Here is a 24252-nt window from a genome sequence, read left to right on the forward strand (position 1 = left end):
TTCTGTAAGAAATTCTCTTTGTATCCTTTCAAGAAAGGTCTTTTGGACTGTCTAACTACCTTAGGCAAATATAAGCCCTTCTATATTCTTACTGTCTTTTGTACTTAGCTCCATGATAGAAATTATCCTATTATACTGGAAATACTTGAGTGTATGCTCTTGGACATGCTTTTATAAGGCATCTTTATAGCAGTTTGTTCTTCCCATTTACTGTTTGCTTCTAATTGTTTATAAGAATGCATATCAGTCCAGGTTCTCCAGGGAAACAGAATCCATAGTGGTGTAGTTTTCTGCAGGTTCAAAATCTATAGGGCAGGAGAGCAGGCTAGAAATTCAGGCAGGAATTGACGCTGTAGCCTTGAGGCAGAATTCCTTCTTCTCTCTGGGAAACCTTTAGTATTTGCCCATTTGGCTTTTCAGATAATTGCAGCCCACACACTATGGAGGCTAATCTCATTTACTTAATGTCAGCTGTTTATAGATGTTAAGCATCTACATAATACCTTCAGAGCAACACCTAGATTAGTGTTTGATTAAGTTACTGGGTACTATATCCTATCCAAGTTGTCAGAAAACTAACCATCAGAGTATAAATTTCTGTAGGAAGGGGGTTTGAATCTTTTATTTACTCCAGGAAGTCAGATGCAGTGTTGCATAATTAGGAGATGTTTTATGAATGCTTGATTGGGTGATCGAATGACTTGAACAAGGTTAAGTTCAAAATCTAACCTGAAGACTTGGAAGTTGTAATTTTGGTAAGATTATTGCTACTTAGTAGGTGATTTCTATAGTCAGATATTAAACTGATAAGAACAGATACTACACTTGATCTTAGCCAGAAGGCCAAGAAGTGATATATAGTCAGATATTATTAGCAGGAAATTGTTTTCCCAATCTCTGGCAGCCTAATCATTTTAACTAAAGCGTCTGTGCCTTCTGTTCTGCATTTATTCCTACCTCCTAGTCACTGGTATGTAACCTACTGTTTTATTTTCTTTAGTTGATATACTTCTAACTACTTGATTATTAAATTTATCATTCCAGACTAACAGCAGGTAGCCCACTTCCTTCCCTACCCTCTTTGGCCCCATTTTGAACTTGTAAGCATTGAGATGCCACTGTCCACAGCCTCTCTTCAGGTACAGTAATACTGGGTATTTTGAAACACATTGAAGTCATGGCACATTTTTGAGGGAAAAAAATAGATGGAGCCTTACGGTAATGTCTTAGCAATATCTAGGAGACATGGTAGCAAAGCAGAATTAAGAGGTTAAAAACATAATGATAGCAATTATGTGGTGGTGAGGTTGTTGGTCATAGTTGTAGACGTCATAATATTTTCTCTTGGGCTTTTGTATTCTCTCTGCAGGTGATGGTAAAACCAGTATGATTTTTTGCCTTTAAGGAACAATGCTTGTATTTACTTCCTGTAGGTCAGCTCTTGGGCAGGCAAGAATGGTGGAGAGGTCAGCCTAAACTGGTCTCAAAGGGCCACATTTGAGGTCAAAGACCTTTTCCATTTGCCCTGACAAATAAAGGGTGAAGATGTGGATGTGTTTGGAGAACAGAGGAAAAAGGAATAGGCCCCAGGAACAACACACTTGACAATAATTTGAAGTGTAAGGGGCGGGAGGGGGAAGCTTAATACTACCCAGGATACTGAAAGCATTTGCAAATTACCTTTACCATCCTTAAGGTGGCCCAGGGAACTCCCTGGCCTCTAGAGTTCTCCACATTTCTGTTGATTTGCCAGCGACGTCTAAAGTAGCCTTGGCTGTATCTCTGGAATTTGTGCCGATATTGGGGAGCCTCTGTGTCCATCCGTGTAGTGGTGGTGTTTCGTCTAGACGGCTGTGGCCTAAACTGCTCTCCCTGAAAAGGCTTCACTCGATTTGGCTGCTACCAGCTGAACAACTGCTAAATTAAGATAAACTCTTAAATTCCTGACCCAAAACTCCTCCATCCCCTTGCTGAGCTTCTGTGTGAAGTGGCCCCACATTTCTTATTCTGTAGTCCCCAGTTGTTGTCAAACTCTCAGTGAACTCTGGACAACCGTCTCAGACTTTTAAATAGTTACGCGTCGCCTTGATTACTTTGCATTTCGAAGAGGTGCTAAATGTTTCAAATAAAGCCTGCCTAAAACAGTCGTGTCTCATTCCGGTTTCCTCTCTCAGAGGAAGTGTCTTTCAATAACCCCAAACTACTGGCTTCTAATTTTAGGGATAACTAAGGTAGGATCAGGATGGAAAATAAGCTCCTCTATTGATTTGCCTTAGTCATTTTACTCTGAAGCCTATAATTAGCTCTATTTTCTCTACCTGTAATACATGTTTAGGTTTACAGTGATGTTGAAGAAATAGCGGATGATGTACAGGGTTAGAATTTGGGGATATTACTTTTAGGTACTTATATGAATGGCACTGTGGGGTTTGGGGGGGGAAGTGAGATATTACACATCCATCTAGTTTTAGTGCTATTGTGATACTAACTCATTGACATGGATCACTCTTATGAGTGCTTTACTTGTATTAATTTAATCCTCCTAGTACAGTAACCCCTGGGGGCGGGGCGGTGGGGACTGTCACCATCCCTCTTCTGTAGTTGAGGAAACTGGAGGGGTGAGTAAATTGTTGCAGGTCAGGGAACAGGTAAAAGTCAGCACTAGACAGAGCCCGCATTCTTGTCTGCTTTGTCCATCTGCAAGGAAAGGTGGCGAAGTAAAAATCTAAACCAAAACCTAGATGAGGAATATAAACCCTCTCCCTCCACATCTGAAGACTCTAGGTCTGGCATGATGGTGATTTTTCTCCATTTTAAAGCTGTGACAAAGGTTCGCTATCTGCAACGCTAAAGAGGAAGATACATACGTGTAAGGTGGTGTTTAATGAGTCCCACCCAAAGGGCTTAAATTCACTTGAGATGGTCACTGGAGCTGTTTCTGTAATAATATTTTAAACACCTGGTAAGGGAATCAATTGTTTTCTTTTTTCAGTCTTCATGAAATTTCACCAAATGGGGGCCATTCAGCTTCTAATGTTCAAATTCAGCTTATAACCCCTCCTTGACTGGCCTTTCCCTCATCATTCAGTTTAATGGAAATACTTGCTTTTCCTGCCTCTATGTGTTGCTCCTTCTGCCTGGAGTTTTCTTTCTACCCCTCACTGCATTTTTCTGGGAAATCCTCCATTTTTTTTAAGACCTAGTTCAAAGGTCACATCTTCCATAAAGATTTTCCTTAGGTTAAGTTTGTGCCTCTCCTTACAACTGATCATTCATTTCTTTCTATGTGATAGTAACTTATATACTTTGGTTTTAGCACCATAATCCTTTATTACAGTGCTTGTGCATGGACTGAGATGTTACTGTTCTTCCATGAAATAAATACAAAAATTGAAAATAAGCATTTTGAATTCTTATTACATTTTTTTAGGTATCTTTTTCAAAAGTATCAGTCTGTGAAGGATTCAAATTTTAAGAATCTGGCCCCTCCCCATGATAATTTGAGAATAACTAGTTGTCATTGTTTCTTATCTCTCCTCTATGCTAGACTAGAAGCACCTGGAGAACAGGGTTCATCTTTGCATGAAGAGTACTTTTGTGTCAACAGTAATGAATTTCACATCCACAGCAGCGAAACTGCAAGTTTCATAAAACGGTTTTTCATATCAGTTATTTGTCCCTTTTTTTTTTTTTAATTGCTTTTTGAGAGTGCAATCAAGGGAGGGGCAGAGGGGGGGCTGTGGAACAGAGGATCTGAAGCAGACTCTGTGCTGACAACAGAAAGCCCAGTGTGGGGCTCGAACTCATGAACTTTGAGGTCATGACCTTAGCTGAGTTGGATGCTTAACTGCCTGAGCCCCCCGGGAGCCCCAATGCTTGTCCCTTTTTAAACACTGAATTACACTCTGCTTTGTGCCTCAATTATTATACAGTAAAACCTTGGTTTGCGAGCGTGATTTGTTCTAGAAACATGCTTGTAACCCAAAGCACTGGTATTTCAAAGCAGATTTCAAGAACCATGGGCTCATTTGTGATCACGTGATGTTTGTGGCATCACATACTACTTGTATTGCAAGACAGCACTCGTTGATCAAGTTAAAATCTATTAGAAATGTTTGCTCGTCTTGCAGAACATTCGCAGAACAAGTTCTCACAATCCAAGGTTTTACTTGTACTTTTGTGGTTCTTTTTCACTAAATTCTTGTTTCTTTGTTTTATTTACTTTTGAGAGAGCGAGAGAGACAGCATGAGTGGGGGAGGAACAGAGAGCGGGAGGGAGAGAATCCTAAGCAGGCTTCTCTCTGTCAGAGCACAGCCCAACTCTGCACTCAGTCTCGTGAACCATGAGATGAGGAATCTGAACAGAAATCAAGAGTCCGAAGCTTGACTGACTAAGCCACCCAGGTACCCTCTCACTAAATTCTTGAGGGTCATTAACTTTTGCATCCCAGATGCCCACCCTAGTGCTTGGTACAAAATGAATGGTTGATAATTATTGCTGATTGAGTGAACAAGTGAATGAATTCCAGCTATTTATTTCTTGTGTTTAGCTACCTCACTTGATTCATTAATACAGTCTCCCTAGACCCCTTATGATTTAACCCTATATGCTAAAGAAATGTTTAAAATAGGTTTAGAAGAATTAATTTCTAATGTTTAACTATAAAATTTACATTTTATTAAATTTTTTTTAATGTTTATTATTGAGAGAGAGAGCAAGCACGAGCAGGGGAGGGGCAGAGAGAGAGGGAGACACAGAATCTGAAGCAGGCTCCAGGCTCCAAGCCATCAGCACAGAGCCTGATGCAGGGCTTGAACTCACAAACTGTGAGATCATGACCCAAGTTGAAGTCGGACACTTAACTGACGGAGCCACCCAGGTGCCCCTAAAATCTACACTTTAATATTACTATTAAAAATCACTAGCCAGGGGCGCCTGGGTGGTGCAGTCGGTTAAGCGTCCGACTTCAGCCAGGTCACGATCTCGCGGTCCGGGAGTTCGAGCCCCGCGTCAGGCTCTGGGCTGATGGCTCGGAGCCTGGAGCCTGTTTCCGATTCTGTGTCTCCCTCTCTCTCTGCCCCTCCCCCGTTCATGCTCTGTGTCTCTCTGTCCCCCCCCCCCAAAAAAAAAAAATTAAAAAAAAAAACGTTGAAAAAAAAACACTAGCCAAAATTTAGGTGGCACTGGTTTTTTTTTTCATATGAAAAGAATATTTCCATTCTCTAACTTATTACCTGTACTAATGCCTTTGTATCCTGTTGTTGTTCACATGATTGTAAGTAACCCTGCTCACAGCCATTCCCTCCTTCAAAGACTTGGTCTTTGCCTGTGAGTTGCTTCCCTTTTCAAAAATAGGGTAGCTAAGGGAAACTGCAACTATCTGTCTGTGATCCGTTTACCATATATTTTTCTTCTAGATGGGTTCCCTATTTTGCACATTACCTAATGAGGATTTGGGAGACCCTCTGAATGATCCGTTTTGTAATTTACATTTGAATGCTAGATTTCAGTAAAAGCAGCTAACCTTGCTTGGACAGTGCTAAAACTGTTTTCTGATATTGCATTTTAGCTCTCCCCATTTATTCGGCAGGTTTGTTACAGTTTACTCGGGATTTTGAGGTTTTTTGTCTTTTTTCATATATTTGTAAGAAACAGCCACCAGGAAATAATGCATGTAGAGCCAAATAAAAGTATATTTACATTAACTTAAGTCAAAAGGGGGAAATAGAAAAGGTACATACATTAAAAAAAAAAAAAATTGAAATATTCCAAGCCAAGCTTGTTAAATAAGCAACATAATGCAACAGGTCGAGTGTTTTCATTGTTGGTGCTTAGTTTCTTCTAGAGCGAATTAGTATTTTTGGAAAAGAGGTGGACTGTCCTATGAATAATTTTCATTCAGGAGATCAGGAAACCTAAAAGTATAATGATATTCCTAATGGACTGCTAAACATACTCCAAATACGAGCATTTCCAGAGGAGCCAAAAGAAGGGGGTATTCTGTTTGGAATATTATGGGATTAAAAAAAAATGAGCAGATTGCATTCATAGAGAAATAAACTATGGGTGAAGGCAAAACAGCTAATAAAGAGGAGCTAAAAGAGCATAAAAGCAGCGATCCACATTTTGAAGATTTTTCATCAGGGACACTGAGTGATCATGGCAACGGTCTCCAAGGAGACCTGTGGAAATGTGAAAAACGCTGAGGTCATACAAGCACCCGGAGAAATTCCGGATTGATTAACAACTTCTAGAGTATCTTTCTCTCTTCACCTTCAATGCCTCTAGCCTTATAAACAGCATTTATTAGAAGGATAAAGGAAAACCAAATGTGATTTACCCCAAAGAGAAAAAGTAACTCTCAGAACAGAAACTCTGCCCAAAACATTGTGAGCAGCCTTTCACTGAACTTCAAAAGCTATTCAGGAACTTGGATATTCATGAAGTGAGAAGTCCCCAAGGATTAAATGGAAGCTTTGGTCATAGGTGGTAGTGATGGTTATTGTTTCGCTGAACAAGGATGCAAGTTTAAATTCCAGGGCTGGAAGCAGAGCTCCCAGAAAGGGTTCTCTTGTTAAGTTCTTCATTACTAACCAGGCAGCTCCCTCTGGTTCAGGGACCCCTCCCTTTCTAATCCTTCCCGGATCCCACTGGTGCTACGAGGGCATTGTTTAGGTGGATGGTGAGAAATGCTGTTGGGGGCGGTGGTTTCCTTAGGTCATTCAGTGAGTAAACATTATTGCTTGTCTGTGGCAGCCCAGTCAGCTCTTTATCAGACATTGGGAAAGCAAATGTTGCCCGTGGTCTCAAGATGCTAAAAGTTCAAAGAGGAGGTGGACAAAATAAAAACCAAGCCAGTAATTGCATGGGATAGGAAACCTGCACAGAGTGTTATAAACATAGGGAGACTAGAGGGAGATGACCAGGAGACATCGGAGACAGGAAGAAGTTTCAAGAGGAAGTTTTGGCTGCGTTGAAAGCCCAGAAGGCGTAGGATGCCCTGGATGATTAGTGATGGGATAGAAGATAGGTCTGAGAATTGCGTGCAGGCCGAGAAACTTGATGAGAAGTAGTCCAGGTGTGGGATGTGATGAAATTTAAGTACTCCTTTGTGTTCTTCTGCTTCGTTTATTACTTCTGGGAAATAGCATTTTGGATTGGAAAAGGTGGTGTCCTGGCTGGTCAAATTCAGGGGGTCTGGCCCCTGGGAGTCGCTGACTTACTAGTGGGGACCTTTGGGGATTTCTGCTCTGGTCCTGACCTTGTTGTGCACAGTTTGTACATAGATCTTACATGTTCACCTTTGTAAGTCTCAATTACAGGATTTGGTCAGACTGCAAGCCTAATGTCTACCCCATGGAGTAATTATGCAGATTAAATGAGTGAATATGTGTAAAACATGGAGAATAAATGCTGCCTAGTATATAGTAAGAACTGTATAAAGGGTCATCGTTATGAGTCGGTATTATTGCTCATCTGGGATTCTTTCAAGTCATTGGAGCACCTGGACTGTCCTCTGGATCCCTAGCCTATACAGAGCTGGAACAGGTCTCTCAGAAGGACCGAGAGCTCTCCAAGAGGGTGTGACCCTCTGGAGGGAGGGATGCCCTGGGTCCCTAGCTATATAGTCCAGATGGAAAAACATAGGTTAATTCAGTGAAAGGTTCATCTTTATTTTGGGTGTGCTGGGATCATCATGAGCCAGCAGCACTGCAGAGTTTGATCCTTTTGAGTTAGAGGTGTTGCTATAGTAATTTTTAGAAGGGACCACATGGGTTTCACAGCACTAAAGGCCTGGGATTTTTACTGTAAAATCATCATTTAGAATATGAAAGACAGATTCTGCTTTTTGTGTTTTTGTTTTGTTTTAGAAGGATGTATTACAGCTGGTAGTGCAGTGCAAATCTCCTCTCAAGAATTGCTAATTACTATGTGAATATCATCTCCACAGCAGGACCTGCTCAGGCCCAGAGTTCAAAACAGTTCACAATACAACAGTTGCTTGCTGGAGTTCTTGGCCATGCTGACTCCCTAAGCTAGTTGTGAAGAATCAGCGAGATGATGTGTCTAAGTTGTTTAGCTTAGAGGAAGCCCTCAATAGATGGCAGGGGCTATTTTTACTCTTCTCATCTGGCTGGTCTCCTCTAAGTTGGTGGCTAGGGCCAAGGCAAGATTAAATTGTGCTGTCCTCACTGGAAGTTTGGTGGTTGCAAGATTTTCCTAGCACATCTTTAGTTTGACCAAACTACAGAAATAACTATAGGATTCCAAATTGGTTCATGTTTTAAAATTGGGTGTGGAGGAAACGGGTCATAGAAAAACTGCCTAAGGAATTCCAATTGCTTACAGCCCCTGAGATGGACATCTTTTATGGGGGGAAATGTTTTTATTGTATAATAATAATTTTGTGACAAAGAGCTAAATTCCTCCTTCCCTCCGTCCTTCCCTCCGTCCTTCCCTCCGTCCCTCCCTCCCTCCGTCCCTCCCTCCCTCCGTCCCTCCCTCCCTCCGTCCCTCCCTCCCTCCGTCCCTCCCTCCCTCCGTCCCTCCCTCCCTCCGTCCCTCCCTCCCTCCGTCCCTCCCTCCCTCCGTCCCTCCCTCCCTCCGTCCCTCCCTCCCTCCGTCCCTCCCTGCCTCCCTCCTGTTTCAAGTTTTTACTTAAATTCTAGTTAGTTCACATATAGTGCAATATTAGTTTCAGGGGTAGAATTTAGTGTTTCATCACTTAGAGTAATACAGCACCCAGTACTCCTCACAAGTGCCCTCCTTAATACCCATCACTCAGCCCATCTCCACCCACCTCCATCAACCTTTGGCGCTCTGTAATTAAGTTCTTTCTTAAGTAATCATAGTCGCCCCATTACCCTGTTTTATAGATGAGGATACTAAGACACAATGAAATTAAGTAACTCATTCGTGGTCACGAGTGATATGTTCCATGTGGTCTCCATTGGCATTTCCCCAATAATGATGGAGTCTCTGAGAAGGTGATTTTTGAGGAGAAACTTGAATAAAAGGAAGGAGCAAGCCATGCCAGACTGTGGTAGTAGAACATGTCAGGGCAACATTTCAGAGGTAGAGACTATCCAGGGAGCAGCAGCAAGGACAGTTGTGAAGAGAAAGAAGTGAGCCAGGGGAGATGAGGTGGGGAAGAAAGGCAGGCACTAGGTCTCCTAGGCCTGGGAGCCCATGGTCAACACTGTTTTAGGCTCTATTCTATGAATTATGGGAGGAAATGGGAGGGCTGTTTTAGACTTCCTTATCAATCACAACCTCGCATTCAGTGTTTACATGAAATCAAGAATAAATTATTTCTGATTTAAGAAATTTTCTAATCTAGTCTAAGAAATCTGTGGACACAGCTTTTAACTCAACTGAGAATATTCTGTTCATCATTCCAGGGCAAATGCGCAAATAGAAAGGAGGATGGTAGGAGATCATAAGCATTTCAATAGCATTTATAGGTTACAAACTTTTTACATTAGTGATGCCCTAGAGTGAATGAAGTCTGTCTTAATGCAGCATGTAACTTGACCAGTAAAATCTTTTAAATATGCTCCTATTATCCACGCAATGAAAAAGTGTTAATTCTTTATCAAAATAGAGTAGGCCTCCCATGATTCTACCCCAACCTACTTTTCCAGCATCATCTCTCAACATTTCTCAAGTTATCCTTCACATTCCGGCAACTCCAAGCTGGTTGCAGTCGTCCCAGGTTAGATCAAGTGCCCCTCCTCTGTGCTCCTGAGCTACTCTGGGCATATGTTGCCTGGTGTGCATCTGTTTACTTGTCTCTCCAAATGGACTGTGAGCTCTTTGAGGGAAAGACATGATGTCGTTTTTGATACTCAGCCACAGTAATACAGAGCCTGCTATGGAGTAGGAACTCAGTGAATGCATGATGAGTGACTGAATGAACTTCTAGTCAGCCCTAGGAGTAGGTTCATTTGATTACTAAAAGGGGGCATACATGTTAAGACTTGTCACTTGGTCAATACTTCACTGAAGACTTAATAACCGAGAACCTCCTGTATGTTCTGTCTGTATCTACTCCTCTCATTTATGTCATTGAAGTTAACCTTTTCTCTGGGCTGTGAGTTCCTTTTAGAAAGGAGATCAAACAGAAAACCCAGAAATAAACCCACAATTAGATGGTCAATTAATCTTTGACAAAGGAGGAATGAATGTACAATGGGAAAAAGATGGTCCCTCCAACAAATGGTGTTGGGAAAACTGCACAGCCACATGTAAAAGTGTGAAACTGGACTACTGTCTTTCACCGTACACAAAAAACAAACTCAAAATGGATTAAAGATGTAAACGTGAGACCTGAAACCATAAAAATCCTTGAAGAGAGCACAGGCAGTAATTTCTCTGACATAGGCCATAGCAACATTTTTCTAGATTATTTCTCCTGAGGCAAGGGAAATAAAAGCAAAAATAAACCGTTGGGACTACATAAAAATAAAAAATTTCTGCACAGCGAAGGGAACGATCAACAAGACTAAAAGAAAACCTACTGAATAGGAGAAGGTATTTGCCAGTGACATGTCCAGTAAGGGTTAGTGTCTGAGATCTATAAAGAATTGATACAACTCAACACATAAAAAACAATCCAGTTTAAAAAGGGGCAGAAGACACGAACAGGCATTTCTCCAAAGAAAACCTACAGATGGCCAACAGACACAGGAAAAGATGCTCAACACCACTCATCAGGGAAATGCAAATCAAAACCACAGTGAGATACTACCTCATACTTGTCAGAATGGCTAAAATTAACAATACCAGAAACAAGTTTTGGTGAGGATGTGGAGGAAAAGGAACCCTCCTGCACCGTTGGTGGGAATGCCACCTGGTGCAGTCACTGTGGAAAACAGTATGGAAGTTCCTCAAAATGTTAAAGATAGAAGTACCATATGATCCAGTAACTGCAGTACTATTTACCCCCAAAATACAAAAACACTAATTCAGAGGGATACATCCACCCCTTTGTTTTCTGCAATGTTGTTTGTATTAGCTAAACTATGGGAGCAGCCCATGTCTCCGTGGATAGATGAATGGATAAAGAAGATGTGGGGTGTGTGTGTGTGTGTGTGTGTGTGTGTGTGTGTGAGAGAGAGAGAGAGAGAGAGAGAGAGAATATTATTTAGCCATGAAAAATGAAATTTTGCTGTTTGCAATGACATGGATAGAGAAAATGTATAATGCTAAGTGAAATAAATGAGTCAGAAAAAGACCAATCCCATATGCGCTCATTCATATGTGGAATTTAAGAAACAAATGAGCAAAGAAAAAAAAAAAGACAAGCCAAGAAACAGATTAACTATTGAGAACAAACTGATTGCTGTTACCAGAGGAGAGGTGGGGAGGGGAATGGGTGAAATAGGAGATGGGGATTCAAGAGTACACTTATCATGGTGGAAAAAAAAAAATCCCATCAACTGGGGCAACCCACAGAGTAACCGGATAATAGAACATTTTATGGTATCTGCTGCAGGACACCTGCACTGTGTTTGCTACTCTAATTCATGAAGTTTCATCTACTTAAGTGTGAAATCCTATATCGGCTAATCCATAAATAAAATGTGAATTTCATCGCTCAGAGGTAACACTGTTAATATTTTATAGAACCCCACTAGTTTATTTGTGCCTGTATAATTTTCCTAAAATGAGATCAAACTGTGCCACATTTTTGGTAACATTTTTTTCTATTCATAGGTTTATATACTTGTGGAGAGATACAGATATATTTACATGTATATCTTATCCATGTTACTATATATTCTATGCTTACATTATTTTATAAAGGCTTCTAAATCTTCACACCTTTGTATTTTGGTTTTTTTTTTCAAGGGATGATTAGAATATGGAAATAGTTCTCAATATTTTTTTTACCAGTCATATCAAAAAAATTTTACTTCCTGTAAAGGAGAGAAAAATTTGAGATTTTAGCTTCTTGGGTACATAATTATGATGGTATTTAATAGCTAGCTTCATTCTGTCTAATCAAAATTATGTACCTCCAAATGCCCATTTTTAAATTCCTTGAATAATATAATCAAGAGAATTTCCTCCCTTATTAGGCTAAGACAGTTTGATAAGTCTCCTTTGGGTTTCTTAGTGTTACAGAAAAAGTATACAAGATGGCTGTCAAAAGTTTAATTTCAGGGAAAGTCTCAAGAAAAGGCTACAGTTTGTACCCTTGGCTCTTCAGCTAAACTAATTGGGAACTTGAACTCCCTAACAGTGTGAGACTCCTATTATACAATTTGATATGTGACAAAGTGTGAGTTCCTTTGTCCTCAGATTTTTGTTGCCATGCTAATTTTACCTGTGTGGTGCCTCGATGTATTAGATTCTTCTGATTAAGCCTCGGATAAAGTAGGCATCCTGTTTCTTTTAAGTTGGGTTTCTGTAAGGCACCCTCCATCTCCACCTAGTGCTGCATGTGATCAGGAATTAAGCAGATCACTAATTCTCTATTTTTTCCTGATTATGATGTGTTTGCTGATTAAATATTTTAGTAGATCTTGTAACTTAGGCATCACACAAACACTTTTTTGGAGAAGCTGATATTTTTGTTTTATATTAGTATAATATACATCTATTATATTATTTCATATTATATAAACTCATAAAAATATTTGAAATTGTTCTGGTAACAAAAGTGTATAGGACTGACAAAATCATGCCTTCATGAACTTTGTTGCTTAAAAGAATAGTGGCTTGGGGCGCCTGGGTGGTGCAGTTGGTTAAGCGTCCGACTTCAGCCAGGTCACGATCTCGCGGTCCGTGAGTTCGAGCCCCGCGTCAGGCTCTGGGCTGATGGCTCAGAGCCTGGAGCCTGTTTCCGATTCTGTGTCTCCCTCTCTCTCTGCCCCTCCCCCGTTCATGCTCTGTCTCTCTCTCTCCCAAAAAAATAAATAAATGTTGAAAAAAAAAAAAAAAGTAGTGGCTTTGTTGATGTTACTCTTTTAGCTGGTGCCACCTGTTACTGAGGATTGAGTAGGGAGCAATTTGGGGAGCTCACAGAGGGGTCATCCCCATTGATGTTATTTGGTTGCGTTGCGGCTTCTTGAGAACCACTCTTTTGAGGATGTGAAACTTGTAAAATGTATGAATGCCTCCAAGGGACTTTGCGCTTTTCGGCACTGTCTTTCCAGTGCCTGGTGCACAGTACTGAGGCAATAAATATTTGCCAGATGAATGACTGAAATGAGGAATTAATTATTTTTAAACTATTATTTAAAAAAATCCGATCACAGCTTGAGCCAAGCCATCCCATCTGGTTGAGAGCTATTTATAGCTCTTAAGTGGTATCATTGTGGCATGGGACAGGAGGGATGACTGTCACCGTAGTTGATGTTATCCTGTGTGTCCATAATGCTTGAAAGAACAGATGATTTAAAGTAGGTGTGACTTTTGCCTGGATCTTGATTTAGCAGCAGAAACTGTTTCAGATTAAGTGGCCTGCCATCTCTAGTCCAGAGTCAAAGATGGGCTGCTTTAGATGCACATCATACCAGCATTCATGTATTCCAGTTGAATCTACTGCTGACATCACTCTCATTCTTTATTATGAATTATTTGCTTCCCACATGAACAACTTCATTTCTCATCAAGGCAGTTGAATGCTAGGCCTTTCCATTTTTATTGCATGATCATTTGGAAAAATAAGTGGATATACAGCATCTTAATTTTGATGGGTTTTAAGTTAAATTAGAGGAAGAAAAATACTGCTAATATTTGCATACCTTGAAAACCTTCATTATTAAAATTGTGCCAATTAGGGTATCCCTGCACTGTGGAAATTAAAATTTATAAGTGACCTCATATCATTCTCAGTGACCTAGAATTCAAATTTTCTGGGAAAGTGTTACAGGAAAGAAAAATTAAGGGAAGTGCTAACATTTGCTGAGAATTTGTTACCTAATTTTCACAGTCGCCAACATGTTAGTAATAGATATAAGAAAATCCAGCAAGGAAGAAAAGAGAAGGGAGGAAAGTCAAGAGGGGGAAGAAAGGAGTTATTTTTTGTATGAAATACTGCATGTGTTACTAAGATGGTCTGTGTGGCAAGTGAAAATTCCGTTTGGATCAAGAACCACAACTTGGCTGAAGTTTCAAAGGATTTCCCTTGCAATCCTTTCCTCCAAATTTAGTTTCATTTCACATGCTAAAAATTGGACAGTGTATATTGACAGTACCTTGATGTTGTACATGATTCTCTTTCCCTCACACTAATTTAACCGCAAGCAAGTGTGGATTTTTCTAAATATAAATAATAATAGCTAAGAGTTACTGAGCTGGGATTGTGTGTTAGACACATTGCTTGCTGTTCAGTGTCCTTCAATCTGGATAACATCCCTGGGGAGGATGTGAATATAATCATCCCAGTTTTACACATGAGGAAAGTGAGGCTCAGAGAGCTTAAGTTCCTTCGCCACAGTCACCCAAGTTGCAAGTGGTCCAGCTGAGATTCAGACCAACTTTGTCCACCTCCTGAATCTGAGCTCTGCTTTCTTTCTGGGTTAAGATTTATACTTGTTTTGGTTTACAAATCTAATGTTGTCATGGTTTTCATAAGATTGAAATAGAAGAGTTGCCAATAATATTGAAATTATTCCATTTATCACATTGCCTATTAATGAACCCAAACCTTTCATCTAAAGTTTCATTCTGTTTCCCAAGCATATCTACCTGGATATTTAAAAAAAATATATATATATATATTTTTTAATTAAAAAAAATTAAAATATATATATATAATAAATATATATATATATATATATATATTTCCAGAGGAGAGAGAGAGCACGAATGGAGGAGGAGCAGACACACACACACACACACACACACACACACACACACACACACACACACACACACACACACAGAATCCGAAGCAGGCTCCAGGCTCTGAGCTGTCAGCACAGAGCCCGACGCGGGGCTCAAACTCACAAACTGCGAGATCATGACCTGAGCCAAAGCCAGATGCTCAACTGACTGAGCCACCCAGGCACCACCCCCCCCACTTTTTTTTTTTTTTAAGTAGGCTCCACACCCAGAATGGGGCTTGAACTCACAACACCAAGATCAAGAGTTGTGTGTTCTATTGACTGAACCAGCCAGATGCCCCCCCTGGATATTTTGCTAACACCTCACACTTCTCTTTTTCACATAACTCCACTCTACCTGCATCCAATATATTATATAGTAATGAGGGATCATTGACCAAATACAAACATTTCGTTTTCATGTCTCTGTTATTTTTTTCTGGAATTCTTGAATAGATTCTGCTTTTATGGCTCAAGAGACTCGATGGTCATCCATTCCAATTCTAGAGTTCTAGAACCTGCTCTCTGTAAGCAGCTGCACACCCCTACTGCACTGTAAGATCCACAAGAACGGGCCTCACCGTTCCGTCATGCCTGGTGTGGTCCCTGGCTGGCCCATAGTTTGTACTTGGTAAACATAGTTTGTTGACTGACTGGATTGCTACTTGTGGTACTGTTGGTGACCAGCAGGCCAACCAGCCAACATGTTTAGAGATCCCATCCTCCTATTTACAGGGGAAACTGCAGAGTCCCCATATCTGACCTCATTCTTCCTTAACTCACAGTGACCCAGTCCTTTCGGCAGAGTGTTCATTTATGCTCAAGACCTTATTTATTGTCCAGCAAAAGCCATATAAAATATTACCTCCTTCATGAACTCCTGCCCAGTCTTCTCAGGCAGAGGTAATTGCTCTCATTCTCTCCCAAACATTATAATATTGGAAACACCATAACCTGCATTGTATTTCTTTACTTAGAGAACCGGGGGATGGGGACCCGTGAGATCAGCTGGGTTAAACATGGCTAACTAGTTGATTGATTTCCCTACTGTTTCCTTACTATTGGGCTTTCGGCTTTTGAGAGCCTGTATGCATTTAATATGCTAAAATGCATTGTGAGGCCTATACATATGCCTCACTTGAAGATATATAGGTTTTTCCTCTTGTTTTGTTTGCCTTGATGTCTAGGAACACTGGCGTTTTCAAATGCCTACTCTCAGTACGCTCCTGTAGGACAAATACTGGTGGTGGTGGTGATGGTGTGTAGGTTGTATTTTCCTTTTTCTTCTCTTATTTATTTTTTTGTCGAAGAGCAAATCATTGTCCAATTCTAAATGACTTCTCCTTCGGGATGCCTTGTGCTATGAAGATAGCAGCATGCTCTTCCCTAAAAGGCACTCTGGGCTGTGCATTGCTGATGGGGGTGTGAAAGGGTACATCCAACTTTGGAAAGTGATTTGACCTTTTCTTGTAAAGTGAAATATATACCTACCATATGATTCAGCACTTTCACTCCTGTGCATTTAACCATGAGAAAACATATCCTCAAAAAGATTTGAATCAGAATATTCATAGCCTTATTCATAATAGCCCCAAATGGAAACAATGGATATAAAATGTTCTTCAACAAATAACTGAATAAACAAATATTGGTGTATCCATACTATCATAGCAGAGAGAGAGAGAGAAATACTCCTGTATGGAACAACATGGATGAACCTTGAAACCATGAAAGTGCTTTGTTTTCTTTTTCTTTTTCCCTTTTTCTCTTTTTAAAGTTTGGCTTCAAACCCAACACAGGGCTTGAACTCACAACCCTGAGATCGTGGCCTGAGCCGAGATCAAGAGTCGGACACTTAAGCAAGTAAGCCGCCTAGGCCTTCCAACCATGAAAGTGTTTTAAATACTGTGGTGGTTGGCAGGTACATGGGTACATACACCTGTCAAAACTCATTGAACTGAATGCCTAAGATCTGTGCGATTTTTTGTAGATGAATTCTCTCTGGGAGAAGGAGTCCAGCACAGCATTCAAGAGCTGGGATTTGGAGCCAGATTACCTGGATGCAAATCCTGGTTGTACAGTTCATTGCCCCTGGGACCTTTGGTGAATCGTTTAACGTCTGCTTTAGTTTCCTCATCAGTCAAAGGGGATTGAAATCCGTGTCTACCTTTATAGGTGGTTGTGAGAATTGAGTTAGATTGTTTGGTAGTGGTTTTTAAGTTCTTGTTAAATAAAATTTTAAAATAAAACACTCTGACCTTCACAACAGTACCCCCAGGTTCTTGTCCCTGGCTGCACATGAGAATCACCTGAGAAAAGTTCTAACAATACCTGGGCTCCATTCCAAGGGATTCTGATATGATGGGTCTGGGGTGGGGTTTGGGTATTGCAGGGTTTTTTTTTAAGCTCCCCAAATGATTCTAATATGTAGCTGAAGTTGAAAATCACCAATACATCAGTTTTTTAAAAAAACGATGTTTCGATGAGCAATGCTGTATGGTATTATAATATTCTCAATGTCCAGTAATTATGGTGCTGTGTAACAGGTTGGAATTTATTTTCTCCATTTCCAGTAGCACTGGATGCTTTTCCAGAGAAAGCAGAAAAGATCAACTTAGTAGTGAATGTCCATAAAAATTATTGTTCACTTCGTTTTATTTACATGGAGAAGTAACAGAATCCTAACATTCAAGAGGGAGCCCTGAGACTACCTCTTTTTATTCACATCGTTTTTTTCTTTTTCCGAGTGAAATATTGCATATCTAAAATGCTCCGGGGGGGGGGGGGAAGCACTCCTCAAAGTTGAGATGATAAAGAATAGAAATTTCAAAACACCCAAAATGCAAAATTGTGAGGCCTTTCTATTCAGAGCTGTCTAAATGTTAGGTGTCACTTTCCTCCCTTTTTAGTTGTGAACGCAGTCGGGCTGGAAGAACAGGAGTCCCTGATGAATTGTGAGGAAATAGGTTATATCCACTTTTTAGTGTCTCAGAAGAAGGAAATCAAAGTACCTCACTTTTGTTGGGAGTGACTGAGTGAATTGTTTGCGATTGCATTACTGGAAAGATGATTATATTCATTGAGATAAGAAGGAAAAAAAGGAGTGTCAGGAGTGTCGCCGATGAGAAAGCAGCATGTGGCACTAGACAGGCACTTTTGAGTATTACGTAATGCCATTTTTGCATTTGAAGATGAATGTAGCCAGATGACTTGTTTAAATGTTTTCCAAATATTCTGTAGATTTTTTGGTTTATGTTTGTATGCCTTTTTTTTTTTTAATTTTTAGAGCGAGAGAGAGAGAGAGCGCGAGAGCGCGCAAATGGGGCAGAAGGGCAGAGAGAGAGACACGGAACCTAACGCAGGCTCCACACTCAGCATGGAGCCCAGCGCGGGGCTCGATCTCACAAACCTGGGATCACCTGAGCCAAAATCAAGAGGCAGAAGCTCAGCTGACTAAGCCCCTCAGGTGCCCCTATATTCATATGCCTCTTACTGTTAATTAGTAGCTAATGTCTGGTTTATGTTTCTAATGTAATTCCAGTGTATTTGTATAGTTCGTGTTCCCCCTCCCCCCACCTTTTGTTTTTAAGAGAGAAATAACCCAGTTGCGAAAAGGAAATCTTTTATAATTATCACAGTGTGTTTCTTCATCAATAATGAAGTAATGTTGGTAGTTTTATTTTCGTAGTCTTTGGCAGATGATTCACATTTGTACTGTGGGTTGACTGAAAAATTCCACCATTAATGGGCAGGAGGTGATAGAACATATGTAGAATAATATTCTTGAAATGAGACCGGTGGCCCTTCCCTCATCTCATAACTACTCTGGGTATTGGTTTCTGCATCGTTGAAATGGTTTTCATTTTGAATAAAAGAAGGTAATGGCCAAGGTACCGTTGACCAGTTGGTGAAACCAGTCGCTTTCCTTCTTTTTTTTTTTTTTTTTCCTCTTCAATTAACTGTTGATATTCCTGCTTAAAGATGACTAAAATTACTCATTTATGCAGTGGATGCTGTTGTTCCTACCGTACACAAGACATGATGATGGGTCTTACTAAGGTGAGTAAGGCAAAAATGCTATGAGCGTTCAGAAATTGGAGATCATACTTTATTAAGGAAGGCTCAAGATCAGGGAATGTTTTGCAGAGTAGAAGATGTTTGAGTGATGCCTTAAAGTAGGTAAGATTTTTACATGTACCATGAAAAGTACATTCTAGGAGGAAGGAAAAGCATAAGCAAATGAATGAGGCCTGGAAAGCCAGTTCCTGATCATGAGGTCTAGTTTAGGGTTCAGAGTATACATAGAACCACGTAGGGTTAGGTCTGAAAATAGGAGAAGGCCAGACTATTGAATACCTTGAATGTTGTCCATCTAAAGCGTTTGGATAAATGTCTCCCTGTGTTTGTGAGATTTAACTTAAGACACTGATACAGGCACTAACAAGTTCAGAAAAGTTGTTAGGTTGTGAGTTTACAAACAGTTGACTCTGTCAAATCAGACACACGATTCATTCTAACCATACATAGTTCTGAGATTTGTCTTTAGATCCTCTAAACTTATCTTAGGTTTGCAAAAAGTCCCTGGAAAGGATAATATATGCAGGTATGACTATTTTCCAGCCGACCTTAAACAAATTGAAATTAAATTTCAATCTTTTGATGGTCTGAATACTTACCATGAATTCTTCTAATAAATAAGAATTCTTTTAATGAATCTTTTGGATTGTGTTCCACAGTCCTTGAAGAATACTCCTAGGGACCTTCCACACTGATGAATTTTAGTAGTGTTCTTGTTAGCGGAAGACCCAGGTAATAACGTGATTTTATCATTGGAGTTTAAGATGGCATTTGCACTATGCTTTCTCGAGTGTAGAAGGGAAAATTCTTTGCTCCTATTCACTTTCCCTGTGTTCATTTTGTACTGCATTCTGATCTAATCCTGGATGAATTAGATAATCACCTAGCAGCCAATCATATGCCTGTGTTATTACTAGAAAGCATACTTACTTGTAGACAGTAGTTTGCTTTTCTTGGGAGACTATATTTTGAAAGAGGGATTCATTGACACACACAGGTTGCACAAGTAGAGGGGTAATACAGGTACAGACCTAGGATATAAGTATTGGAGAAGGGAAAAGGGTAAGGAAAAGGGGACTATTGTCCGTTCAGTAAATTGGCACACAGCAATGTGTGTGAACTCTGTCCCCAACCAGGATTAGAACACGTAAAAACAAAAACCTAGTTAACTAGCACTGAGAATATCCTGTCTAGTCAATGCTGTTTAAAAGATGTAGAAAAGGGGCAGCTGGCTGGCTCGGTTGGTAGAGTGTGTGACTTTTTTTTTTTTTTTAATTTACTTATCTTGAGAGAGACAGAGGCAGCGTGAGTAGGGGAACGGCAGAGAGAGGGGAAGACAGAGAATCTCGAGCAGGCTCCACACTGTCAGTGCAGAACCCAACATAGGGCTCAAAGCCACAAAACCGTGAGATCATGACCGAGCTAAAACCCAAGAGTGGGACACTTAACCGACTGAGTCACCCAGGCGCCCCTAGCATGTGTGACTTTTGATCTTAGAGTTGTGAGTTTGAGCCCCACGTTGGGGTTAGAATTTACTTAAAAAAAAAAAAAAAACCAGAAAAGAAGACAACATTCTGCTGCACTTAGGGATTATATAAAAGGCTCTGCAAAAAAAGCCATCATTTTCTTTCATGCCTTATTAAAAACCATGCACAAGTACACTAACAGTAAACTACTTAGAACAAAAAGCTTGAGTAGTTAGAGCTTGAATCTAATGTGAACAAACTCATGGAGCTTATAAAATTTTAATAAGTAGCCCCAGGTTTAACGAGGCAGTCTTGCAATTTTAAGGGAACTAATGGTAATTCACAGGGGTTCTTAGTGTTATGCAGGATAAAATGGAAATGAGTGGTGTCACAGCAATGGTAGCAAAAAGGACAAGCCATCTACTGTAAATGTAAGTAATTCTGGCATATGTGGGAATGCACCTAAGGATAAAACCATCGTTGCCACTTGAAATAACTTTTACGAAAAAGCAGAACTTAAGGTGGAGAAGTTGTGTCCAAAGTCCTTAGAAATACTGTCTTTCTGCCATCAGAGCTGACCCTCATAAGGGTAGAAATTTTCACCTGGAGAGGGAAGAGACAGTTTCTTTTTTTTTTTTTTAATTTTTTAAAAATGTTTTTTATTTATTTTTGAGACAGGGAGAGACAGAACATGAACGGGGGAGGGTCAGGGAGAGGGAGACACAGAATCTGAAACAGGCTCCAGGCTCCGAGCTATCAGCACAGAGCCTGACGCGGGGCTCGAACTCACGGACCGCGAGATCATGACCTGAGCTGAAGTCAGCCGCTTAACCGACTGAGCCACCCAGGCGCCCCGGGAAGAGACAGTTTCTACTAAAGTCAGTTAATTACTGCCCACGTGGAAGGCCTGCACTTGACAAGGCACAAAACACTCAGTGCATATCCATTGTACTGCTTCAGCTGTCCCCTGTTTATGACGCTTGAGTCTCTAAACCCAGGCCTGACCTCTGGGCTGAGCTCTGTTCTCATGTTGCCTTTTGCTTTTGAGTCTATTCCATTGGGTTAGCCTCCCAGGGACATTCAACCAGCCAGAAGAGGCTTCCCCATCTCTTTTCCTTATTCTACCCATCCTAAGAGACCCAGAGGCTACCCCACCACTTTTTAAAAAAATTTTTTTTCAAGTTTATTTATGTTGAGAGAGACAAAAACAGCATGAGTGGGGAGGCGGGGGGGAGGAGAGATAGAGAATCTCAAGCAGGCTCCACACTGCCAGCACACAGCCCGATGTGGGGCTCAAACCCATGAAACTGCGAGATCATGACCTGAGCTGAAACTAAGAGTCAGACACCTAACCGACTGAGCCACCCAGATGCGCCCTCCCGCCCCCGGTCACTTTCATTAGGTCCTTGGAATATGCACTGGCTCACTGGAGTCCTTCCTACCTTTGAACTCCTAGAACTCTTCACTGTTCGATTTTTTGCCATGTTCATTACCCACCTTGCAACATTTCTTACATTTTGTCTATTCCTATGCATTGTGATTTCAAGCTTATGTTGCCCGTTACTGCTCTATATAATCTATGATTCTTCTAAGATCTGAGCATAGACCCCCTTCATGTGCTCAATAAGTATCTGTAGGCTGACAGATTCCTTGGATACCTTGAAGATACTGTGGTAAGAATAAAGGTAGAAGGGAATTTGAGGGGTCATCTTGGCCACTGTGTGTCCCTTTCCCCCTGGACTTTCATGTTGTTCTGTGTATTTTCATGCATTTCTTGAGGTCCTACCACATCCTTAAGCATTTTTAACTTATCACTTCACCCCCTATTTTTCCCAGTAAGTGTTTTAATCTGACTTCCTTTGGTGTCACTTCACTCTTTGTTCTGGTTTCATGAGCAGAGATGGAGAATAGAGAGGCAAAAAGAAGATGGTGAGAGCAGATGCTTTGACTTTGGAGATTGTTACTGGGACAAAGTCTTCAATTGCCTATGAGCCGTCTCAGCAGTGTCTTTGGGTCCTCGCCTGTCCTGTGAATACCAAGAGAGCAGAATATGGCTTTGTTTTTACATACCACTCAATCACCAGTGGCTTGCATATGACCTGGCACATGGTAGATATTAAGTAAATAAATACTTGTTAAATAATAACAAGCCCAGGATTTGAGCAATGGAGGGTTTATCATTTGGGTTTTATGCCACAGAGAATTGTGCCTTAATTTAAGAAAACCTTGTCAGTAAAATCAGAGACCAAAACCCAGATAAGTTATTAGATTATTTTTTACAATATTTATGCCATACTTCCTTCAAATAGCTACTTCAGTTCTTTGAAAATGTGATTTAGGTGTTTAGAAACATTGCTTTACACAAACATGTTGGAGAACTTATCTCTTAGGAAGGGAATTATCTGAGAATCATGTTTTCTGAATTTATATTTATCCTACCTAGTTTGGGGTCATATTTTTAAATGGAAGACTAGCTTAATTATAAGTATAAAGGAAATTGCTAAACATCAGGGAAATTACACAATACTTTCTTGTCCGAAAACAACACTTACTCACAAAAAGCAGTATATCTTATTGCCAGGAAGTTTAATAAGCTTTCTGAAAAGTCTTGGTAAAAAAGAACATCTGAAAAGATTAGTGGACATGTTTTGGAATGTTGTTTTATTAAGTCTTCTTTCTTAATCCCCCAAAGAAAAAGAACAGCTTGTTTAAACTTTCTTTGTGTGACCTACAGAGTATGAATCAACATATATTTTTTAAGGTCCTATAATTCTGTGGAGGATGAGAGGACACACAGGGAATCCCCACCATCCGTGAATTTTAGTTGGGGAAGCCAGGAACATTTATACCAAAAAAAGACCTTACTCTCATACATAAACACACATAAATAGAATAAAGGAAGAAGGTGGAAGAAAGTATTCTGAAATACTAATAACCATTTTCTCTCAACTCACAACTAGGAGTGATCTTTGTATATTTCTGAATTTTCTTCCATGAACATGTATTACTGGTAAAATTTTTAGAAATTATCTTAAAAAGAAACTGCTTAACACTGTGCAGTGAGTACATAATGAGAGGTATGTATAGAAAGGGCTAGAATAATCCAGGGCAGCTTGAACTCACTTGGGCCTGCATTGTGAGGATACACAGAAGAGTTGGGGCCTGTGTGAGGTCTTAAAGACTAGAAGTACCATAATAGTCATGGTATCTTGAATGTATATGTTACTTCTGCATCAGACTGGTCGCCTCCTCAGTGAACATCCTCCCTTTCTTTGTTGGAAGAATCTCAGTTTTGTTTCCAGATATCAAGGATTGTTTAGTTCACGGTTGGACATGTGACCCAGTCTTGGCCAATGCGATGGTAAAGGGAAGTGGGCTCAGGTGCTTTTGAGAACATTTTTTAGGACACTGAAAGAGATGACCCTTTATTACCTGTGGACTTGATCTGGTCTGGTATAATAGCTGGAGCTGCAGCATGAGGGAAACCTCTTTCTAATCATAAGAAGAACCACTCAGACTCCAGACGGTGGAATGTAGAGGTCAAAGGAACCAGAGTCATGAACACCATTATTCTATGCCTTGGGCAAACTAGTTTTTATTCTCCACTTATAAATTTTATAATTGAACGAACTTTCTTATTGCCTAAAACCTTTCTCGATTGGGCCAAAAGCATTGTCACTGATATATCAGTTCTACAATTTGCTGTCCTGTGCATGTCTCATATTGACTGTAATCTGAACAACTCTGTGAAGTGCATAAGACAACATATTCATCAGGGTTCTCCGGAGAAACAGAACCCACAGGGTGTGTGTATGCATGCGCGTACATGTGTGCATGTACATAGATTGCTTGATTGTAAGGAACTGGCTCA

At 40.3% G+C, this 24252-nt stretch overlaps 1 protein-coding gene, 1 long non-coding RNA gene and 1 pseudogene across 8 annotated transcripts in view; 2 read left to right on the forward strand and 1 right to left on the reverse strand.

The window, feature by feature from the left end:
• SRGAP1 (SLIT-ROBO Rho GTPase activating protein 1) overlaps positions 1 to 24252 on the forward strand; it is a 289170-nt gene that overhangs the window by 66864 nt on the left and 198054 nt on the right. The gene's annotated exons all lie outside the window — the stretch shown is intronic.
• On the reverse strand, positions 740 to 855 carry LOC111561601 (annotated as a pseudogene).
• LOC123386626 lies at positions 3733 to 17101 on the forward strand. Of its 2 annotated transcripts, XR_006600826.1 has the most exons (4): positions 3733 to 4404; positions 15624 to 15741; positions 16616 to 16701; positions 16829 to 17101. It is a non-coding gene; the product is annotated as an uncharacterized LOC123386626 (long non-coding RNA). The 2 variants fall into 2 exon arrangements; XR_006600827.1 differs by lacking the exon at positions 15624 to 15741.

The sequence above is a fragment of the Felis catus genome, chromosome B4, assembly GCF_018350175.1.
Source record: "Felis catus isolate Fca126 chromosome B4, F.catus_Fca126_mat1.0, whole genome shotgun sequence".
NCBI lineage: Eukaryota > Metazoa > Chordata > Mammalia > Carnivora > Felidae > Felis > Felis catus.